The sequence below is a fragment of the Erithacus rubecula genome (assembly GCF_903797595.1).
Source record: "Erithacus rubecula genome assembly, chromosome: 1".
Classification (NCBI taxonomy): Eukaryota; Metazoa; Chordata; class Aves; order Passeriformes; family Muscicapidae; genus Erithacus; species Erithacus rubecula.
In genome coordinates, this window is record NC_136658.1 from 12252710 (window position 1) to 12278293 (window position 25584).

At 34.6% G+C, this 25584-nt stretch overlaps 1 protein-coding gene across 2 annotated transcripts in view; it reads left to right on the plus strand.

The window, feature by feature from the left end:
• NCAM2 (neural cell adhesion molecule 2) overlaps positions 1–25584 on the plus strand; it is a 249976-nt gene that overhangs the window by 100618 nt on the left and 123774 nt on the right. The window lies entirely within an intron of this gene.

A 25584-nucleotide genomic window follows, 5' to 3' on the forward strand; every position in this document is an offset into this window, starting at 1 on the left:
GTAAGAATCCTTAAAATAAATATTTCTCTTCTGTAATGTTTAAATATTTTGCTGTGGTAATCATACAGTTCTTCTATTGACAATATCTTAAAGTGTGTTGATGAAAATTGTTTTACAGCACTCTAAAATGCATCCTATATTTTGACAACATCATGTATTGTAACTTCCTTTTGTTTTTTATAGAAATTGAATGACAAACCATCACTTTATTTACTGTGGGTTCCAGTACCATGCAGACAATGACATATGAAGTTGATTATTTTCATTGCAAGAACACTTTTCATGTATAAAACTACCCTCTGGTGTTTGACCATATATGTGCTTATTGTATGCACAGCAAAACAGAGATGTGCTTCTCTTTGTGTTCATGGTTTAATGAGGAACCACTTCCAGAACAGGTGTAAAAACAGCACAGCTTCTTGGTAGGCATAGAAATGCACCAGAGGGCTGGTATGACATAAATAATCCTGTTCTTGTACTAAAAGCAAGTTTGTTTTCCCATCACACTGGCGATTTGATCCTGAGAAGCTGTTAAGCTTAATAGCGTTTTGGGATGCTTTGTTCAAAGTTATGTAAGACACTTGCTGTTCCTTTTTTCTTTTTTAAAATCAGTTGGTGCGTGACACAATTTACTGTCTTTGCTGCGAACACAGAGGATGTAAAATGGGTGGATATGTGGAGCTGGTGCTGTTTGAACTGTGGCACACAGCACAGTAAGGCACAGCAACACAAGCTTTTTGATTATGGCCTCCCATGCAGCCTTTCATGTATTCTATAAACAAGTTGAGCACAACTGGATTGAGCTTCTCAGTTTTTCTCTTCTTTATATAGAAGAAATTATTTATAATGAATAGATTAGAAATGAGCCAGGCTTCCAGGAAACCAAAGCATGTCCTATTACTTCTGGTAATGAGGCTGGTTTGGTAGTTTACTTGCTGTCGCTTGTAGCCCATTTTTTCAGCAGAACTTTCATTTAAACAGAGGGTTAAAATAATATTATTATACTTCCTTGTTTGCTATTATCATCTGTCACAATTTTGTTAAAAAAAAAAAAAAAAAGGAGACAATAAAGAAAAATAAGTTTATGAAATGTAATTTGCTGCCTGGCACAGATGCAGAGATCTGCTTATTATATTACAAAACATTTACAAGCAGAACATGATCTATTAAACATATTGCATTTTTGAAAATTTACGAATGGACAGAGATATATTCTATGGTCTTAAAACTAGTAAAAATGACTAAAACTTATGTTATGATGGATATTTACTCTGACTACAGGCTGTTTTGAAGTTTTCCATCTTGTGCTTAATCTACTTGATTTTTACTTCATCAAAACAGTGTTTCTGTAACTAGAAAATATGAAATCAGCATGCAAGATGTCAAAAAAAAAAAAAAAAAAAAGAAGAGGGGAATTAAATGCACCAACTATATAGCAGGCATAAATATCATAATCAACTTAATATGTCATGCCCATGCTAGAGAAAGATTAAAATCTGATTAAAATCTTGCTGAGGATTAATATCTGGAAATTCTTATATATATTTATGAAACTTACATCATTCATCCCTAGCTTTTCCTTTTAGATAGCTTTCCCACGTGGGGCAGGAAGCTGTAGGCATTTTATATTATGCTTGACATATGTTCTTTGTCTCTCACTTGAGAGAAAATTACTAGAATAATGATTTCCAAACCCTGGGACACATTGCCTTGAATTCTTAAACATCACTAGACGCCTACATACTCCATTCACTCAAGTTCTCCCATTTTTTTCTCAGTCCAGCACTAACAATGAGTTTGTTCTATAGTTTTTCCTGTATGAAGAATTGGAGGGGGATGTTCTTGTGAATAGAGTTGGGGTGACAGCTCTTGACCTACATGGGGAATCTGTGAAGCAGTGATCAGAGAGCCAGAAGTCAGTGAAAGCAGGTGAAGCCATCCCATGTTTCTGGTGATTGGCAGGGCTGAGTCTCTCTGTGACAAACTCAATGCGTGTTTCAGTTCACGTCCCTGTTTCAGGGGAAAATCAGATTAGCTGTAATAACTCTGCTGATTGTAGGTCACTGGTATTGTGTGTGTGCAGTGGTGCATCTTCATTTTCTGAGGGAGCATTGCTCATGTTCTATGTGTATGAGAACTCATTTAACAGTTTATGAGCTCCACAGATGGGAATATTGTGAGAACATATCTGAAAAATGCCCCATTAGTCACAGGAGCAGCCCTGTATCAGTACAGCGTAGCCAACAGGTAGGACCACAATAGTAGCAATGGTCTTTCATTCTGGTTCCCTTTCTATTTTTATATGTCAAAGGCATCAAGGTGAGAGGGAAAAATTGCTTCAAACTGAAAGTGTCATCAGTGAAACACTGTAATGCAATGTTCAAAACAGGGAAGTGAGAGTGTGAATTAATGGTAAAGAAAAATGCTGTAGAAGTAAATGCACTTGAAAATATAACTGCCAGGCAGGAGAGACAGAACACTTGGAATGATGCTCTGAATTATATTCAGATACAATCAAGAAATAAAAGAAAAAATTTAAAAAGCAATCATTCCAGAATAATTGAATTGAGTGAATTTAAGTGTAAAGTATAATGAGCAATTAATTGTTCTATAGTCCCTATTGCCATATTTTAAAACAGCTCATGCTCTCCTTGGGCTGAAGTTCACCAATGGGCTGAACTCTAAAAGATAATCCTGTTTTACCAGGACTCTGAAGTCTTGTAATCTGTTGTTCTGACTTCTGTAGCTCTGAAGCATCTTCTTCAGAGTAAGTGGCAGATGTTGCTGTTACAGGGAGGTTTTTAATTTGTGCCTATATTACCAAGAGAATATTTATCCTTTAATTAAAGGTCAAAAAAAAAAAAAAATCTCAGTATGTGCTGTTTGTACAAAATCCTCCAAGAGAAATAGCTGTGTAATTGTGGTTATTATTCCTGTGTGTAATACACTGTTCCCTGTATGTTCCCTAATTCATATGAGTGGAAAAAAATACTGTTGTTGAACAGACAGAACAAATATTTATTCCAGCCTGAGTACAGAAATACAGAAAAAATGCTGCAGCTTCACTAATTAAAATGTTAGAGGACTATGAAGGCTTCCTAGCTAACTTAGCAGTTTTAATTTTTGTTCTTCCAAAAGAGTAGCATATTTTGTTCTTGTGAAGATAGGATGGCATCAACAACAATTAATTACTGAGGAATGAGGATCAAAATCTGAAGTTACATAATATTATCACTTACTCCTGTGACAGAAACTACTGTTCATTGGTGTGGTCAGTCCTCTGAGGCTGTTCATAAAGAGCACATCTAAATCAAATTCCAGAGTGATGGTTGTGACAGCTTTCAAAATAGAAGGAATGAATAGGATTGAAGTGAATCCAGAATTTGCCTCTGGATGGAATGGCTGTTTTCTTCATTGCTGTTACTTGGAGGAAAAAATAATAAAAAGGAACAAGTTCCTAAAGGTATCAAAAGTCATAATTCTAAAAGCAAGACTTTATTTTTTACACAAAGCAAAATGTTTTTACCAACCTGGGAGACAGTTCTAGATGTTGTTGAATGCTGTGGAAACTGATGAAATTTTCAAGTAGAAGGCAAATATTCTAAATGTCTATGTATATGTAGACACATATAATACATGTAGACACAGATCTATACACCTGTGTAAGATATATGAGTACTTAATACCCGTGTGCAAACCCTCTTTATAGTGTAACCATTGAATTGAAACAACTTTAATTGAGCTCCTGCCATCAATAAAGGACATCAGTTTTCAAAACTTTGTTCCATTTATGTCAGATTCAGTGAAAGTTCTGCACAGATTCTGTACTGTAATATATTGAAGTGACTGAAAAAACAGAGTTCTTGGAAAATCTGGCCTTGTCATAAAATCAGTTCCTTGAAAATGGGACTTGTTCCTAACCTGATCTGGACTGCATCCATTGCTTTAAAAGTTTATAGCTCCAATTCAAGAGTTATGTGTTAACACACAAAACATTTGACCACACAAGGAAAACCTGGCTGTGAGAGAAGTGATAGTCTTAAATTTTATTTTATTTTTTTATATTTAAATTTATCTTGTTAATATTTGTGATGAATTCCTAGTTTCTTTCTCTATATGGAGTGCTGAGTTGGTTTTGTTGTACAAAAAGATGGGGGAGGCTGCTTTAGCATGAAGGGAAAAGGAGTGGCATTGCAGGTGTCAAACATTGCTCTTGGAGTTGTTGCTCCTTCATATTTCAAAGGTGTGATACTGCTGTGCTGAGAACCCTGATAGGACCAGCAGTAATCCTGAAAAGTAAAGTTGGAGAAGTTGTGAGCAAACAACAAACAATGTTTTTTCCAATTTCTCCACTTCTGTTATTCAGTTGTATCTCTTGGGAGTTTGCAAAAAGCTCAAATATCTTGAAGTACTGCAGCAAAAATGTAGAGAGGCACTTGTCCATGAAGTTAATTTGTTTCTCAGTGGGTGATGTGGGACTAATATGCACAGTGCCAGGCTGATGAAATACTCTTCTGTACTTAATTAATACAAAAATCCTGAATACTCCTCCAGACAGCTTGTCCGTAAGGCACTTTTTCATAACAAATTCTAGTTATGATATCACCTTTCAAAGCTAAGAAATAAAATAGAAATATTTTGGCTTAGGAAGGGGGAAGTATGCTTAAGTTATGTACATGTGGTACAGACTTAAATGTAAAATGAGGAAAGGGCTTGTATAATTCTTCTTGTCACACTCAAATGAGTTATATACAATATAGAACTTCAAGACACATACAACATATGGGGGGGGGGGGGGGAGATCCCAGTGAAAATAATGAATGTTTGGGGAACATTTTTTGGCTGATTCAGTCAGTTCTCTTAAGAACAGGTCCCTACCTGCTTTCATGGTTTGAATTTATCCTCATAAAAACATAAATGCTTCATTTTCTCCCTATTGTTCACTATCTACTGCATGACTTTATAGGTCTGTGTATTAGTGAATTCACTAAGACAAGTGAAAAGACTGGAAAGACTGTTAAAAATGTCCTTCTTAATACAGTACTAATAGATTTGTATCAGAATATGCATACCCAAACTGCTAATATAAAAGCATCTATATTTTTTATAAGCAACATTGTGGCCAGCAGGACCAGGGCAATGATGATCCCCCTGTAACCTGGCACTGGTGAGGCCACACTTTGAATCATTTATCCTGTTCTGGGCCCCTGTGAACAAATTTTCTTTTGTGCAATGCCTGAGAAATTTTGCACAAATTTTCTTTTGTGCAATGCCTGAGAAATTTTGAAAGAAGTTGTGATTTTTTTTGATTTTTTTTTTTTAATGACCAGAAAATTTCTTATTATAGAATAAAATTGGTATTTCTCACCATGTCCTATGAATATAATGACTATCTATGGGAACAGACAGACCGTTTCTTTTGTGATTTTTTATTGTGTCAAAACAATTTTGGACAACTTACTTTAAAAGTAAGTAGCAAAGTTCACATAAGTATCTGTGTATCTGTATATTTTAGTTGAGTCTTCATTTCTGACCTAGAAACATAGAGTACCACCATGCACTACCTGGAGGAAAACAATGAGAAACAGAATTATTTTAGGTGGCTTTATAGAATGGAATAAATGGCCCTGAAATACATAGTTCTAGGGGACATCTTGACATGGATGTGTTTTGTAGGCAAAAAAATTCTGCTTATTCTGTGAGTTATTGCAATTCAGATCTATGAGGAGAAACTGAGGGACAGATAGGAGAAGCTGCTGTTGTAGAACTTATTTGTATTGCTCCAGCAGTGCTGGTCACAAAAAGAAAACATGATGAAAAGGCTATAATGGAATAAAAGGAATATTAAAACATGGCCTGACTCTTCAGTGATGCTGTCAGGAAAGCTAAAGCTCAATTTAGGCTGAGAGTGAAAAGGGGCATCAGTGGCAGCAGAGAATTGTCTGTTGCACTGACAGCAAAGGTGGGGAAGAACCTACACTGAATAGCAATCTAAACATGGTTCAGGAGTGGAGGAAGAGGTGGATGCTGACATCAGAAGAATAAATGGGTGGAATAAAAGGAAAAAATGGAATAAAAGGAAAAAAATCTGGTTGGGATTAGTAGAAGGATAGAAATTCAGATAGACTTGAAAGGAAACAAAATACAGCACTGCACACATACCTGTGCAGAATTTTTGATGGCTAAATCAAATGGCTGATGATCATTTCCCATTTTCTTTCTCCTCTGTCTCTAATGGGAGAGAAGATAGAATCCTGTCATTTATTAGAACCATTAGAAACAGATATCTTCACTTTTTTTTCTTTTTTTTTTTTTTTTTTTTATCTTAACCAAAATTTGATTTTAAAGCAAGCATACTGACTATCATACAGAAGCCTTGAAGGACTTAAACAATGATGACTTGGAAGCTTGTTTGTTTTCTTTTTAAATTTTAAATTCATGTAGTGGAATTTTTTGTGTAACGGTAATTTCTGGAAATTATTTGCAGAATTCTGTCTTCAGAATCAAAATGGATTTAATATTACTACTTTATTTACTGAGATATTAAGGACAAAGGCAGGATTAATGGTATGTGTTTGGCAATAATCTGGCAAATGAATCTTTGTTAATACTATAGAGCCTGTTTATTGATTTTCATTTAAGAGGTAAAAAAAAAAAAGCAAGCTGAATAAATGCCAGAGGCAGCCTTTGTCTAATTTCTGTAGGGAGAGACAGTTGATTCCATAGCTGAAAGTGCAGTAAATTTAAGAGCTGCTTGCATACAGTGAACATATTGAAAAGCAGTTGATATAACTTTCCTGTTGAATCAGAAAAACTCAATAAACAATCCTTAGAATTATTCCTCTATACAATTTTACCTTCTATAGACACAATTTAAGGGCACAGCCATTAATCACTTTAACATTTGTTATTGAAGAATATAAGTGTGTTTTCATTTTACTCTAGGAAATGAAATTAAAAATACTTAATTAACAAGCAAAATCTAATATATTCTATTTTGGTTTCATCATGGATTCATGAACATGATCTAAATTAAATCTATAAAAACTATAAATGGTTTTGCATTGAGCAGCAGTAATATAAAATTAGAAAGATTATCTTGTTTAACATGCTTTTTTTTTTTTTATCTTTAGCATTTAGATTTAGTTGTTCTTTGTTTTAGAGTTGTTTATTTGCACTTTCAGATTTATAAGTAAATGTCACCTAAGGCTGAACTCTGCTAAAGATAACCCAAAATGTGCACAGGTGTGGCTAATCTGTTTGATATCCTGCCCTTTCTTTTCCTAAATCTCTTGGAGACGTGCCTTGTTGTCATTATGAGACAGGTATTGAAAAACACAGTTTGGGTTTTCAAGCATGTTAGAACTTGGCTCTTCTTCCAAAGTTTAGTCAATGTCACATAGGAAGAGCTCCTTTAGGAGTTTTAAGTTTGTACTGAAAAGTGCAGCAACAATTGGGATGATGGCAATGCTGACAAGAATCTTTGGATTCCTCTCAGTTTTCTGGAGACATCCATGCTTTCTCAGAAGGGTCAGTGAAGATTTTAGCATGGTCATTCCTAAGATAAGAAAATATAATGTCAGCAAATCTCAGTCTTCTGATAGCAGTTTTCTTTCTTCCCCTCTTCTGTGCACAAGACAATCTCCTTTAAAATAACAGCTCACTACGGGCTCTAAAGTATTTGTCAGCTGCTATAATATTTTATATCTTTCCTTCAAAGTTTTTATCATGATGGACACTGTGACAAGTTTCAAATAGGGCAAGCACAGATATCAAAAGAGCCAGGGGAAAAAAAAAAGTCTCATAATGTAACCATATCATGGAAGCACAAGAAATTTGGTATTCTGGGTTCCTCCATCTGGCCTCTCCCACTAACACACACACACAAAAAGATTTTCTGAGATAAATTTTTAACCTGTATTTCCTCAGCTCTCTACCTCATGGCCTGAATGCTGGATTGCTTTTATCAATTAGTGTCTTTCCCTAAGGGAGACGTCCGGAATAGTATTTTCATTCAAATAGAAATTGTGGGGATTTCTCTTGTCTAAATAGGACCTGCTGTTCCTGAAACTCTGCCTCACCATGTAGGACACGTACCTTTCTAGTTCACTTCATGGACCAAAGCAAATTTAACTTATCTTTTGGTTTGGTTAAAGAGCCATTGATGGCCATAATCATAAAGACTGCCTTCGAATTTTTGAAGTGTCAGCCACACACTTCTATCAGTGAAAGAGCTGCAATCCTGTGCAGGACAGAATCTGAACCTGGTGTCTCTGGTAAACTGTCCACTACTGATTTGCTTACAGTTATATTCTAGTTTATTGTGTCAGTGAAAATGCCCTTTGTGATGACAGCTGCTTTTAGGAAAAACTTGAAAAAGTAAAACTTTCTGGTTATTTTCCAGTATACCAAGTCCATTCTGGATAAAGTGCACTGTAGAAATTATTTACAGCTCTCCTAAGGTGATTTGAGAATTCTGGCTGAGCCAGGAAATTAATTTATCTGTCACCTTTTTCTAAACTTGATGCATACTGAGTTTATCCTTCCTCCTCTCAGTGTCATTTAGGGAATTGGTTTTTGAGTTGTTTCTCTCATGCCTTCTTGAAATGTTGAAATATGCTTCCAAGGCTGTTCCTTTGAAGGCTAAGAGGTTGTTGTAATCTCTATACTGAGATTCTAATTGGATAGTGTTTGTTGTGAGATCTCCAAATTCAGACACTTCTCTAGGGTTTGGACTAGATGGGAGGTGCCACTAAAAAATGCATGTGACAGTTGTCAAGGTGCCACCAAGTGTTCCACAACCATTTTAATATATCCCTTGTCATCTCAGTCAATTCAGGAATGTAAATGGAGTGCATTTTTTCTCTTTTTTTTTTTTTTTTTTTTTCCAATGAAAGATTAAGAGATGACCTTCAGTGTAAATAAGTGTTTGCTCTTATCACTGGAATGCTGCAGAGATGCTTTTCTGCTTCCAGTTTGAATTCTTTCAAGTTGTGTAATCATTGCATATCCCTATTTTTCATCTTGTACCCCATCTCTCTCTCAAAGCCTTTCCAAGACTCTCTACTTCTGGAATTCTGCTGATCAGATGGGCAGAGATTTATTTTCAGTTAATTCTGTCTATTTTAATGAGCTGACTGTAAGTAAAGAAAACAACAGAACAACCTCAGTGCTCAGTGATACACACAGCAAATATACACATAAACTCATGAGGTTAGAAATGTTCAGAGGTTAATCAACACAGGAACCTTTTATCATCTCTTTTAATGCCCTTCGTCAAGAAAGACCCAGAACAAGCCTTCTGACTATTCCTTCTTCACTGTTTTTGTAATTGTGATCTAGATTTACCTGTAGGTAATCCAGATGCAGAAATACCAGAGAGTTTCTAAGATATCACTGAAGTTTATTACTTAGAAGTCAAAGTTTCCAGTTTCAGGAGACAGGAATACAGGTTCCCCCAGCTTTTAAATGAACAATAGGTGTTTAATATGAAGCTTTCTGTCAAGAACTATGTGAACATTTTATTTAGCATTCTTCTTAGAAAGAGCTGCTCTAACCTTGAGCATCCCTTGACAACATTCTTGATTTCCAGTTTTACTAAAGCATTCTGCAATGAATATGTTAGTATGGACAAAGAAGTTATCTTCTAATTTGAAATTATCTTCTGTATAGGGCTGGCTTTTATGCAATAACTGGTACATTGGGCTTACTTAGCATTATACTTCTCTGAGTTTTCTGTGTTTTGGGGGTTTTGTTTGTTTTTGTTTGATTTGTTTTGTCTTTTTGTATAAAAAATATTTTGAGCAAATTGATTTGCATGTGCTCCTACAAATAATCAGTTTTCAGAATCTGATAAGGCTTTTTCATTTTCTAATACTAGTGATGGCTTGCAAATCTAAACAGCATAAGCAGTTTCAGTTCTTTGAACCTCCAGTCTCCAAACCTGATTTAGTCTGCATAAATACAGATTAAATATCTTCGTTCTTGTAAAGAAAAAATGAATTGGCTTAATGAGATGTGTCTTCTGGCTTATGCTACTTTTTATAGAGTGCTGGTGCTCTAGTAAAATGTCATACTGAGGGAAGTACATGCACATACTGTATTTTCTGCAACCATGTAGTTTATGGAGAAAATAAGGGGTTTCTGTCTTGATATAATAAATATGTAATAGAAATAGAATGAAAATGAATACTTTTCAATCCAGTCACAGCCTTTTTATACAAATAGCCAAGGTTGGTTAAACATCTGGTTTTTTTCAGATTTACTTACATTGTTTCTGCTTAGTCCTTATCTAGGTTTTATTAGTTGATGCTTAACATGTGACTAATTCAAATCTATGTAATTAGAAATGTACACTTGACACTATTTCAAGTGGTGATACTATGTAAAGTCAAAAAACTAGCTGTTCTATTTATTATGGATTTTTTTCAGAAGATTAAATATGAAATAAAACAATACAGTAATTTTAGTAAACTATTTTTATATAAAATTAGGATTCAAGGAATTTGATTATTCTTGGCTGTATTTTGCCAGAATAATCTGGAAGTAATAATTTGTTTGTTTGATATCACATCTTTCCCTCATGTGATGCCTCCGATTAAACTAGTTTAGACTTATTTGTGTTTGTATGATTTTGATTTCATCACGCTTAGTTCAAATCAATAATTTCAAGATGGGTTTGTAATTGAACACTAAAGTGGCATATTTATATCCTGGATCAATTAATATTCATTTTTTTCTGGGGCTCTTTGTGTGAAATAGATTCTTCAAGCTGATTTTATAATACTGAAGGAATTTTCCAGTTGAATGACCTCTGTAGGGTAAAGAAGAGTGTGGAAGATGCATTTTCTACTCACAGGAGCAGCATGTGCTGTGTGTTAGCCATGTTAACACTTATTAACTTGTGCAAAACTGAAGCTTTTTATAGGGGTTGGTAGCCAGTCTCAGGAGGAGCAGCTTTTGGGTGTTAAATGGTAACTGTGTTCTCTGATTTAGGCAAAGAATGCTTTTTTCTACCTTTCTATTATAAACTTCATTTCTTCTTGCTAAACATTTTTCAGGGGCAGTTTCACCTGGAAGACTGTTCATATATGTGACACAGAAACATCTTCAGGGTTTTGTACTTCTCTGTATTCCCTTCTGTTAGTCTCCCTCCCCTTAGATTCTTAACTCAGATTGTTTGTGTTTTAGCATCTGCAACCAACAATAAGCCATTTCTGAAACTTGTTTCCATTACGACTTCCTTAAATCAGTTTTCTGTTGAGCCAGCAGAGAAGCTGAAATTAAGCTTCCAGTCTTTTCTATAAGTCATATTATTCATGGAAAATAAAACCCTTTAAAATAGTGAATGTGTGTGTGTGTGTATATATATCTGTATATTTGTACACATATACAGACAAGAACTTAATGTCAACAGTTAGTATATAAAGTGTCCAAATTGTGGAAAGAAATCTGTATTTCCTCTGGCAATAAGCTGGAAAGAAAAAACATGGTTTATTGTAGTAGGTCAGTGAAGTAAAACTAGAGATCATTTATTAATGTTAGTTCAGTAGGCAAAGTAAACATTCATTAAAGAATAAAGTGGGCTCAAAAATTGGTGAGATTCTTCTTTATACTTAGGAAAACAGTTTTATGTTATGGTATTTAATATTTTAGTTTTCATGAGTCATATTGGATAATCTGGCTTTATATATAACAAGAATCTCTTTTTCCTTAGACTGAATTGAATAGAGGGTTTTAATATACCAAGTATTGGTCTCCATTGCTTAAGCTGCTGTATCTTACTCTTTATGCAAACCATATGGCAGAGGAGATTTGAGGAACTCAGTACTGAGTTACACAAAAAGGTATAACCTAGTATGTAGCAGAAATATTCTAGATTTTGCTGGTCCCTACCCATGAACATGTGCCAAAAGCTAAGTATTAGGCCAAAATAATTTTAGTAAAGAGGGTTGTATTGATGAAATGGCAAGGAAGGTAGCCAGACAGCATGTAGTGTGGGAGAGATTAAAATGCCAAAGCCAGACAAACATGAATATGGGCACATATAGAAACTATTATTTATTTCCTAATATATTCAGTAGTGAATGGAACTAATTTTCTAATTCAACCAAGGATTTTGCATGTTACATCAAAATATAGAGAAACATTTCCAAATGTTGGATATTCAGCACTTTCATAAATTCAAAGCTTTGAAGTTATTTCAGAAAGATACATCAAATATATGTCTATTATCAATGAATAATTGATATATCAAGTCAAATAAACACACACGTATATGATATATATATTAAAATAGAAATTGCAAATATATATCAAGTATCTTGATACAATTTTTCTTAGGAGGTATTAGCCTATTCAACTAAATAGAAAAAAAAAAAAAAAAAAGGAAAGACCTGTGGAGGTTGTGATTCAGCTGGTACATTTTAGATACCTGGTTTTGGATACAATGCATTGTCTCAAAGTGTTTTTTCCCTTCTGCAGTCAATATTTTGTGTGGGATATTGTCTAAAAAAAGTAATTTAAATTATGTGGATGATACACACAGTGTTTATAGGGTACTACAGTAATGTATATATTAGATAATTGAGGTTTTCGGATTTTGTTTTGATTACCTAATAGTGATTTAAATATTTTATAAAATTCAAAGTAATTTTTTTATAATACATCTATTTTACTATCTTAGGTGATAGAGATTGTTTGAAATGCAAAGCCAGTTAGATTTTGCCTGCAAATATTTCAAGTTTTGTTTGATTTTTTTTTTTTCTGTCTCATTGCATGTCTCTAATTCCCCTGCATTTTTGGGAGGCTCTGTTGGCTCATCTAACCCTCGGGTCCTACAGCTGGTTTCATTGATTTTTCCCACAGCATGTGATGGGAATATGTTCCTCCTCCTCCAAGAGGAACGTGCTCAGAAAGAGCTGTTGTACAAAAACACACAGCATTGATCTCAGGACTAATCAGAGAGGAATAAAGAGACTGGCCAGTGGCCCCATAAAATAAAGTTCCATAAAAAAAGTAAACAGCAAAATACTAATTATATGAGTGAAAGAAATTTCTGTTTGCTGCAGCATGGAAACCCTTATAGAGTCATACAATAAAACTATTGCTATTTCTATTCCATAAAGAAATAATTCATTCCCTTATCACGCATCCTGCCTCATCCCGTTCTTTCTCAAGAATTATATGAATGGTGTGCTAGAATATTGATTTTAATGAAGATTTTTGTAAAATCCCTTTGTTGTATTTCTTACCTGTAATAGATGAAAATATTCAAAGTGAAAAATAAAACACTACATTTTTCCTGAAATTGTAAAAGGATATCATACCATATCTGACCAAAATAGTCATACATGTAGAGATGGATTCAGCCTATAAATTTCAGCCTGAAGCTGAGAATGGCTCTGCAGTGTGTTAAAATGCTCAGGTAAAAGAGAAAACACCTGGATTCTAGTTCCTGTTCAGTACATACTTAAATATTTATGCAAAGGAAATATCCTTAGGAAAGAAACTGAGAGCACTCCACCACAAGTTGTCCTGCAGCTTTCAGGTAGAGATGCAATCTTTAAAAATGAGTGGTCCAAATTCCAATCCCTTGTAGTGCTGAGTCTCAAAATCTTGTTATGGGCAAAAGGGAGCATAACATATAAGTGACTAAGAATTTATTGCTAGCCCCACTGAATTTAAACTGCCTATTAGGTCTAATGAATAGAAGGAAGCCCTAAAAGTTATTATATAAAAGTCTTCCTGGTGTTAATCACTTTTTAATAGTTTTCTCCCTCGACCTTATGGCTCACAAATCCTGTACTTGGGAAGGGGAGGTGAGATTGTCTATGAAGTCAGCAGCATCTCCATGTCTTTGCCAGGAGGAATTTAATGCCTGCCGGGTGTAGGTTCAACCTACTCTTTCAAAAGACACGTGGAGATGATGCTTTCTTCCTTCTCAGTCTTGAGGGCATACTGAATTATTTTTGTTTTCTTATTCTTACCCACTATGCGAGGACTCCAGGTGGGTGCAGTACTCCAGGTGGGGTCTCATGAGGGCAGAGTAGAGACTAATAAAAAAACAAAACAAACCCCCAAAACATTAATAATAATAGTAATAATAATATTAACTAATATATTGTTAAAGCAATTATTTTGAGAGGTTTCTTTACCACCATTATGTTTTTATATTTTAAGTTGCTGAAAAAAACTGTTTGAATTTATTTGAACTGCATTTCATTCATTCCAACTCCCTGCCATTGACAGGGACACCTTTCATTAGACCAGGCTGATCAGAGCCCCATCCTACCTGGCCTTGAGTCCCAGAGAGAGACAGTTGGATTTCTTGGAAATATGGTGTAGGATAGTTCTGAAAAACAGGGATTTAGTTAAGGGATGTGAGAAAAACATTGGGATAATATGTTGGTGGTTTAGATACTGGGGGGTTGAAGGTAATTTCTGTGAAAAATGAGATATTGTCTTATGATTTGTCACTAACTCACATTTTGATTTATTTTTCCAATGAATGAGTCCTTCACATTCATAATTTTGGATGGTCTAGAAAGTCCTTTAAAAATCTCATATCTAGTTTTATTCCATATTTCCTTAGGATAGCCCAGAGAGCTATTTATTTTAGATAAAAAATAATTCAGTAGAATCATAGAAATAAGTGGAACTGACTGTGATGGAATATATAAGATAGATTAAATTCTATTAAGGCTTGAATCAAAGACAAATTTCTGTTTATATGGAAGCAACTTGTAATGTGTAACCTAAAGTTTCATAATTAATTTAATTCGGCATTATCTATCACCAGCACTGAAATCTTTGGTCCTGCTTTGTGGTGCCCCTTTTACTAAAATAAGGTAGGGTACACTGGTTTGGGAGAGAGAAGGGACAATACTGTTGAGAGGTATAGTTAGAGATTAGTGTAGACATGAGTAATTGCAGATAAAGGAAGCATTTTGAAGTCAGTGCTGGAGTAAAACAAAAAATTATGGGTAGGTATTTATATTATAAAGCCTCATGTAGTCTACAGGGTGTTATCCATATATATGTAAATTTTAAAGTTCTATATGTGTGTTTATCATCACATGACTTCTATTTTTTTATTTGATTTCTAATAAGAAGTGTCTCTTAGGAACAAAGCAACCATGAATCATTGGTTGTTTTGCAATTTCAAGAATAGAATTTCATAGGTATTTCAATAGGTATTTCATAGTTCATTTCCCAGTGAGTTTTCTATTTAAAATATTGTAACTTGCTGTGTTTTCTAGTAACATGGAAAAAAATTCTGAGAAACTAACAACATTGGGTAGTCTGAATAGGGACACATGAGTTTCATCCTTGGGGAACTATAATTTAAAACGTCTAGATCTGAAGATTTAGGTTTGATTTGTGGGGTTTTTTTGTTTTTTTTTTTTTTAATGTTACATCACAATATATGAGAAATTAAATGGATATTTTTGCACAATTCTATTCAGTGATCAGCACAGCATTATTCAATACAGATTGAGTTTAGAGACTTTTAGTGGAAGCAGAAATATAGTTATTATTTCTATTCTATTAATTCTGTAAATAATTACAAGGAAATCTGTTTCTTTATAGCAAATACACATTTTGTTTATTCCTTGTCTACTACAAAATGACATTAAGTATGGAAAAAACCCACAATTAGCTAAGTAATATCCTCTTTAAGAGTGTACTTACCAACCATACATGGGAATCTTACCTTCTAAAGTTCTGCCTAATGGTTTGTCAGTTGTAAGGCCTTCCCTAATGAATTAATAATAATTTGACTGAGCATTGTGCTGCAGATAAAGAAAAGGCTGATTGTAGAATTCTATAAAATCAGGAGATAATGGAGGAAGGGAATAAGAAATCAGTATACACATGGTTACAGTCAGAATAAGAGAGAGAATGAAGAAATGCACAGTGAAAGAATCTGGCACCATTCAAAGACTGGACTTCTCTCTGGACAAGTAAAATTAAATAATATTTAACTGCCAAAGGCTGTTGATGAAGCCAGAAATCTTACAGACTCAGATGGTACTGAAGATGCTGCAGCCATGTCCTGGGCTCCAAAGCAGAGTGACCAACATTCCAGGGGAGGGGATTCTGCCCCTCTGCCCCTCTGCTGAGACCCCACCTGCAGGGCTGCATCCAGCTCTGGGCTCAGCACAGCAAGGACAGGGACCTGCTGGAGCCAGCCCAGAGGAGGCACCGAGGGGAGCAGAGGGATGGAGCAGCTCTGCTGGGAGGAAAGGCTGGGAGAGCTGGGATTGCTCAGCCTGGAACAGAGAAGGGGCTGGGGTGAGCTAATTGTGGCCTTTCTGTACCTGAAGGGAGCAAACAGGAAACATGGAGAGAGACTATTTACAAGGGTCTGGAGTGACAGGACAAAGGAGAATAGCTTCAAGCTAACAGAGAGGAGGTTTGGATTAGATATTAGGAAGAAATTCCTCCATGTGAGGGTGATGAGGCACTGGAACAGGTTGCCCAAAAAACTGCCCCATCCCTGGAAGTGTTCAAAGCCAGGTCAGAGGGGCTCTCAGCAGCCTGCACTGGTGGAAGGTGTCTCTTCCCATTACAGAGGGTTGGACCAAAAGGATTTTTCGGGGCCCTTTCCAACACAGGCCATTCCATGATTTTATTATGTTACAGGGGATTTTAAAACCGAGTGCCTCAAACAGACCTTTGGGTGCTAAAGTGCCAGCATTTGGAGTGGAAGAAAAAAAAAAAAAAAAAACCACCAACTAAGTAGTGCAAACCTGGAGGGTTTCCTTGCATTTTTCCCACTGCTGCTATATTGGTTAGTCAGACTTCTGACCTGCTGCATGGCTTTTTGTCTAAAATTTAACATTTACTTGTGCTTACATACAGAAAGTGCTAATAAACTTTAAGCTAGCTAAAACTTGACCTGTAAAAGGTTTAATCAGGGAGATTATGGCAGCCTTAATAAATATGTATATAGTGTCATGAAAGGATTGATTTTTAAAAACTTAGGATTGTCTGGTACATGAGATTGTTTATACATTTGTCTGACTAATTTCATATTAATTGCAACCCTGTTGGTTCTCAATTAGAAGGCTTTTCAAAGGCATCCTTTGAGAGAAAATTAGTTTCCTAAATCAAGATGATTAAAGATGGGAACTTGCTAGTACCCATACAACAGCATTCAAAGATCAAAGAGTTTAAGGGTTAAAAAAAGAGCTTGAAAAGTCATTGATTTCCTATGATCTCTGGCAGTGTCACTTATTTATAAGCATTTCCTTGAACTTTTAATTTTTTTGAAACAGAAAGAATATTTTAGCCAGAGACTTTTTTTTTTTTAATCCAGACACGTCTCATGAAGCTGTTCTGACTTTTTTTCCACAAGTGAAAGAGAATACTTTCACTGTATTAACAGCAATATTTTAAGGTTTTTTATAATACCTCAATAGGCAGTTGTTCCTTTCAGGTAGATTAACTAGATTTTTAAGTGTTTTTTTCATGATCCATAATACCTTGAATACCTAGTGATAATATTGTCAATTCTTTGCCTATTTTTGATGTTTAAGTTTTGAAGTTTCAACTCCTTTCCACAAAAGTCACATAAAACTTTAAAAACATTTATCTCAAGTGTATTTCTTCAGGGAAGATATTTGAAACAAAAGCTGAAAGGTTTTCCATTGTGCTACTCTTTTTAACCAAAACTAATCTGAAAATGTAGTTGTTGAGAAGCTTGAAATTGTCATGATTCTACATCTTCAAGGCCTGTCATGTCCATGGTTTATGTAATTTCTAGCACAACTTCTGGATCTTCTGATGAAAGGTAGTGGGAACACTGAAATCTGTATTTTAATAATTGCAAGTAACATCCTCACAAGTGGGGCCACAAGTCAGTTATTTCTTAAAATGCATTGATGATTTGCTTTATTCTGATAGGCAGATATCTGTGTGCAATTCAATATCTACACTGGTATGAGTGTTGCCACACAATATAGTTGATGATCTTAAAATCAGAACCCAGAAACAATCAGTTAATCCTAGGACCAGAATCAGGATGATAGATCCAGATCATATATCAAGGCCAGTTTGGATGGGACTCTGAGCATCCTGGTCTAGTGGAAGGTGTCCCTGCCCATGGCAGGGGAATTGGAACCAGATGATCTTTATGGCACATTTCAACACAGGCCATTCTGTAATTCTCTGGTGTTACAGCAGCTCTTTAACCATTTATTTGTTCTCAGTTTTTCTAGTGGTGTGTTAGTTGCATGGAACAAAGGCAGATCAGCAGAAAACTTGCTTAAGATACAGGGAGGAATTCTGCTAGATTTTACATAGTATTGACAAGTAAACAAACTTCATGTTTAGAATTTTCTGGGAAATTTCTTTTGAAAGTTCAGTTAAAATGGCAAAATGTTGCAACCAGTTGCTTTTATGTTTTGTGGTTTCTGTTGCCCAAGTAGCTGTTCTGTTTTCTTAAATTAATTATTATCATAGCTAATTGCTGAAAAGTCAGCTAATAGCTTCAATAGCTAAAAATGTTGATGAAGCAATTTATTAAGCATATGCATTGCTTCCCAAAGTCAAGTAAGGTCTATCTTCCAGCAGGTCTAATGAATTTTTAAAATTTCTCTATATCCTGTATTTTAAACATACTGAATCTTTAGATAAACATTAAAATGTGATTTGGTGCAAAAAAATATATATTTCATACCCAAACACGCACAGTTTTCTTGAATATAATTTTTAGACATCTGGATCTCGTTTTCCAGAGGATCCTGAACAATAATGAATAACCATTTCCTTAGTTAGATTAGCTGCCAAATAATTTCATTTTTAGCCTTTGAATATTACAGGGATGGATGGTTACCAATAGGACTTGTATTTTCCAACTTGAAATTTCAGTGTCAGATCATACTCTTAAATCTAGTACTTCTTTCTTGATTCCATAGGTCTTGAAAGAGCATAGCATATATGGAAGAAAAACTTCATAAGTAAAATAACAACTTTCTTTGCTGTAGTGTTGTACTTTATGTATAAGAAATGTTTATGACATTTATCCAAAGATCAAAACCTTTATAATGTGGTTTGCACTCTAAGTGCTTAGTTTTATGACAATAGGGAAACAATATAATTAGAAATTCAATCTTCTTGTTTGCATTTCAAATATTTATTATGTAATTGCCAAGGAGGTTTCTCATTAATGTTAAAATTCATATTTGCATCAGCGAAAGATGTGGTCTGTTATTCACAACAGTGTTATAAGAAAATTATCCTTCAAATGCTCTCCTCATTCTGTCCTGCCTGAGCTCAGTCAGTGAGGGTATTCTCATGGGCAGGGTTCCTTCTGTTCTTTTAATTACATGATATTAGGAATGCAAGCTTGGTTTCTTTTGGCAAAGTACCTTATACAGACACTACCTCTATTTATGGTACTTTGGAAACATTAGCTTTCTGTTACAGGAAGAGGAAAAATACTGTCAACTTTAAAACCACTTTTTATTTCCTTAGCCATAAAATGCCTGTCCACAGCACTTGTGGCTTAGCATAAGTTTATATGGATATCCTGATGTGATAGACTCTTCCTATTCTGTCAGAGATAATTCCAATTTTCTTAACTTGTAAAATCAGTTTCTCTCTTGTTTCTGTTTCTCATGAGAGATTTTCTCTGAGCTATTGTCTCTTCAGATTAACAAGGTTATTTGTGCCCATTCCTTACTGTGACAGGGAACAAGTGATTTAATTTGTTTTCCTGTCCCCTAATGTTCATGATGTCTCCTCTTAGAACCAAAAGATTATAGGATCTTGATTTGAGAGCATCTTTGGGGCTCACCTCTTCCAATCTCCTTTTACAGTAAGACTATCACAAATATTCCACTGGATCATGGCCTTGAGTTGTCCAACAACTTTCATATGAGAAGAGTTTGACTCCGACATTCTTTAACTCTGTTTAAATAAGTTGTAGGCAGTTAATATCTTGAAACTTTGCCTTCTATTTCCCAGAATAAACAAGCCAGTTTTTGGCATAATTTTTCATGAGACATTTTTTCTAAGACCCTAGACATTTGCTGGACTCTTCCAGATTCAACCAATTCCGATTAAAGGGACCAAAATTTGACACAGAGCTACAGTTATGCTCTCCTCAGTATTGTCTAGAAGGCTGGAGAAGAATTCCCTCAAAGTACCTTATCAGATGTCATCACAAATAATAATTTTGCCTTTAAAATAAAATAGAAAATTATCTTTTTATAATTTTTTTTAATTTTTTTTTGTGCCATGAATTTACAACTAAATTAAGTTGTATTCTAGCTAATGATCAAATACTTATAGCAAGCTCTAAATCAATTGACATAATGAGGGAGAGTTTTTAAGTCTTTAGAATTTCATCTCTAGTCATTTCAGCTTCTAATGTAAGGTTCTAAATGAACTCAGATGCAAAAGAGATTTTTTTTGTTTGACCAAGGCACCTAATCTGAGTTGGAGGTAATTCTTGCTATGAGCTGAAAGCTGAGTAATATAACGTGTAGAGGTCACCTCCATCTTAAATAATTCTATGATTTTATGTCATTTTTTCAGAGATATAAAGAAAATGTCAAATTTCATAGCTGAATTAACCCATCCCAAATTTAGCCTGGGACTTGATGTAAATGACCTGCTTTGTGCTGAATAATAATAGCTACCTGTAAGTTAATTGAATAATTTCTGTGAATAGATAATCCTTTCTTTTATATGGTTTAATATACCTATGTTTTTAATATATTGATCTATATACTAAGTCAGCTAGAAAAGTTCTTGTAAAATTAAATATACTTTGTGCAATGTTAAGCTGTTTGCTTAAAGTGAAGTGGGAGCATTCATAATTATTGAAATTGTGTGCATAAAAGTGTCATCTCTGCAATAGACTGTGATGTTTGCATCTGTAAACACAAGCACATTCTGAAAACAACAGCTCTGATATCCTCAGCAGTCACTCTCTGTAATGATAGCTGTCTTTCTTAAACAGACCTTTATTCAACCAAATTTCGTATTTCTTCAGGTTTTGACCATTCAGAGTAATAGTTTATGCTGAAAGAATATTTTTCTAAAATATTTTCATTTTTATTGAATGTTGAGTATCTTCCTGTCCTTGGGCATTTTTAGCCTTGTTTATGTAATTCATGACTTCTTAAAATTTGTTTAGATGGATTTTCAGCAGGGAGTATAACAGGAACAAACACATCACTGACTTAATGCCATTCTATTTAAAACTATAAAAAATTAAAAATTCATGCAACAATAATTCTAGATTTGTGTTGCTTAGAAATATGGTAATATTTTAAAGGGTTTTGATGAAAAATAAAATATATTTATGCAACTAATTATATGCCAAGGCATTTTTGAGTAAGATTGTCTATGTTATGCACTTTATGGTTTATTCATTGCTTTATTTGTAAATTCCAGAAGTAGAAAGTAAAGGAAAATAAAGGCACTAGACAGAGCATGTATCAAAATGGGTACTTCTATGCTTGCCCCTCTCTTCTAAGCAAAATTTTCTTAAAGACAAAGCTGATGTGGGTAATATTTCTGGTTGAAGGATTAACACAAGTTGATAATTTTTTTGAGTTTGGATTATTAATAATTGAAAACTTGAGTACTGGAGTGTGGACCATTGGATTTCAAAATACAGTTTCAAGGTTTTCAAGGATGTGCTAGAAGGAAGAGAAATAAAAAACATGGCCTAAAGTAAACTTCACTGGGTGAAAAGATGAGTCCATAAATTCCATCCAATTTGGAATGTCTCAGGAACTACCAACCTTTTAAAAGGACCATGTAGATAAAGTGACTATTTTCAAAAGAAATTCTACACATTCTTAAATCTGAATTTAGACACTGTCTAGAAAGTCCTTGTAGCTGTTTCTCCATGCCCTGATGATGTCTGTCCTCAACAGGAGAGCAGACCATGAATGGGACAATTCATAGCTCTTGGAGCCACTAGTTCATTTTCTTGAGATGTGAAACAATCATCCTTGGGTCACATTTCCACAATTTCTGTGAGCTCCTACAATCAAAAATGTGGGGTTTTATGTAGTTGAATTTGATATTCTGATTTCATTATGGACTTCCAGTGAATGGAAGGAACTGTTGCACTTAAAAGACGACTCCTGACAGAGACTGTAATCACTTTTTGAGGGACAAAACGTTTTTTACTAGAAAAGTCCTTTCCCAGAAACAAACCAGTTTTGCATTTGTCATCTCTTTTTACAACAAAAAAGACAAATTTCCAAGGAAGGCCAGTACAGATGTTTATTTTGATATTCTTTCAATAGGAGTTAAAATCCTTTCTTTTTAGCTACAGAGACATAAATTAGTCAATGTGTTTTATTCAAGATGCCATGACCTAAATACTGCTTTTTCTGCAGCTGACTTTAGCTTACACATTGTTGTGCTTTAAGTTATTTGTTACCCACATGTACATTTCATAGAGACTACTGTATTTTTAACAACAGTTTCCATGCAATTGCAATGGCTGCTGTACCAGGCCAACTTCTTGTTGTCTCTTCAATCTCAGCTAATAACTCCTGAACTCTAAGGTTAATGGTAGCCTTTTTCTAGTGAGAACTGAGGGAAAAAGATTCAACTTTTGTTACAAAGATCTATTGTTTTAAAATTAGTCAGGATATGTTGATTCTATAATTATATAATCTGATTTCTTGCCCTGTCTTTATTACAGGACTATCTTTAACCAAGTACATTTTTTTCCCCCAAAATCTTTTAATGGGTTATGTATTAAGAATGATCTGGCTCTTGGCTTCTTCTAAGACACATTTATGTTGTATTCCTTCTATTACTTATTGGTATATCAATTATGTTTGGAGGGTTAATGTGTTTAACATTCAACAGAAACTTTGCAGACAGCTTTTGGCCTGAAGTTTGAGAAGCATGTTCTTTGGATTTAGGTTAAAAATTACAAGTAGCTGGAAGAATGCTGGCTCAATCCAATATCCCTCTGCAATTTGAAGGACCACTTGGGCTGCTAGCTGATTTTGAAGGAAGAATTTTAGCAGTGATTTAGCTTGGCTTTATTTTTCTTTTCTCAATATCATGTTTTCTGCTGCTTGACCCCAGGCAGCCCCTTTGTACCTTTCAATGAGGGTGCCCACGTTCAGTTGCTGTCTTGGCACATTCTCAAGCTGCTACTGACTACCACAATGAAGAAATGCTGTTTTAAAAAAGCTTCTTCCTCATAAAAACCAAAATGGAATATAATGAAGAAATGTGAGGCACTCTTGGCATGAGTGCTTCTTTTCAGAAACATTTCTAAGGTTTGTGTCTTTACCTTCAAGTTTGCAGGTTTTGACAAATGTGACCCTTAGGTACTATTTTATCTTCTCTGTACTGTGTCTGATTTACAGTTCTATAATGAAAGGCTGCCCAGTGGAGCAAGGAGAAGCAAGTTAGATTTTTATGTTAGAAAGATCACAGAGACACAGACACAGACCAGGGGAGACAGGAATGCAGGAGAAAACTCCTACTCCAGCTCCCTGCTCAGATTGTTTAGGGGTCAGCAACAGATAGCTCAGGGCTGTGCCCAGTCAGGTTTTTAGTATCTCCAAGGATGGAAAATCAACAGCCTCTCTAGGAAACCAGTTCCAGTGTTTGACCACTGAGTTAAAAAGTGGTTTATTATATTTAAAAAGAGATTCTTGTATTTTACTTAGTGCACATTGCTACTGGTCTTTTGGAAATTATATTAAATCCATCTTAAACTAAATTAAAAAAGAAAATAAAACAAATGAGAAACAAATACAAAAAAACCTACCCAAACCAAAACTCCACAGAAGCCTTTAGGAAAAGACCTGTAATATCATCAAGTCCAACCATTTTAAGTCAGCACTGCCAAGCCCAGCACTAAGCCATGTCCCTAATCTCTGCATCTCAACATCTTTTAAATACCTCCAGGGTTGATGACTCCACCATTTCTCTGGGCATTGTTTTCCTATGCTCACAATGCTTTCAGTGAAGAACTTTTTGTTAATATCTAATCAAAACTTCCCATGGTGCAACTTGAGGCTGTTGCCTCTCGTCCTGTCACTTTTGTTTGGGAAAAGAAATTTAAAAGTAAAAAATAAACCCTACCCACAATCCACATATCCATCCTCCCACTTATTCTACACCTCTAAGTTGCTATTACTAACTAAAAAACTGTTATTTTGAAGATTAAGGTCTCTATTTTTCAGGTGTACTTTTATTGAGCTACTTCTTGGTTTTGAGAAGGTTTACCTTGTGTGCAGGAGATATTATGAAATTAGGAATTCCCCAACTTAGTATTTTTTAGTTTGGGAACCATGTTCTTTCATATTCATAGGCCTGTCAAATAATTTTTCTTTCTGTTTATTACTGCAAAAAAAATCAGATTGAGCAGATTTTGTTAAGGTGATGTTCAACTTTGATAGGTAGTATTCTATAGTACTTTGACCATCTTCTTCTATACTGTTTTTTTCTCTACATATGTATCTATATCTGTGTGATACCAATACAAGATAAAGATTCCCCAGGGTGTTCTTCTACAGTTAATATATCTTAATATTCTGTTAATAAATGAATTTTAAACTTCACTGTTCTTCTCATGCATAATAAGAAGCTCTACTGAATCTAACTGGAATAACTTAAAATAGAATTAAAGATCTGCATTATGCCATGCCTGACACTTTAAAGCTAAACTCCTCCTGTTCATAATGCCTTTCACTTACACAGATTCTAAGTGAGTAAATCATATCGATTTTTTTTTTTCATTTGTTGATCTATTAATCTTGATTTTATATAAGCTTCTAAGCCATGACTAGATATATTAAATATATATAAATATTCTTTAGGTATTCTTTAAAATATCTAAATATATTTTAGCTTGTTAATCTATATATAAAAATTTATCCATTATCCCATCTCTTTAGTTTTGAAGAACTGAGCTCCCATTATCAACCTACCTAAAAATTTCAATAGTACTTACAATATATATGTGTTTATTTCTAGTCTGTAGTTTGTTTGACTTTTGGGGGAACAGTAGTGAGAAACTTCTGTCTGAGATTAGTCTTGTGAATGTAATTATAGCAAGCAGACTGGTTTATACTTGTTTACTGTCTCTGCTCAGATATTAATGGCTTATCTATTTCACTGTTTCTGCTGCAAGTGTCATAGAAAAGAATGTTTAACAGAGGATTTTCTGATTATGGTTCAGTATTTGTTGCACAGAACTGGATTGTGTTGGTGCTCTTTGATTGTGCATTTCACCCCTCTAACATCTGCTCTGGCCCAGAAGGCAGTTTGAACTTTGTGTGACTTCCAGCTCCTCTCATCAGGGAAAATGACATTTCAACAGATGTAGGAAATGAATTCATGATGACACAAAGACTGTTTTGTCTAACTAAAAATAAAACACTCTGTAATCTATAAGACAGAAATTGAAGAAGGAATCCATCATAATTCAAATAAAATTTTAGAACTTTAAGTGAGAACTGTATTCTCTACTGACAAATCCAACTTAAGACTAATGTGATGAAATGGAAAGTTCATTTATACTGAACTGTTTAATTGTGAAACTTTCTGCCAAGCAATTGTAAATGTAACATCTCTCAG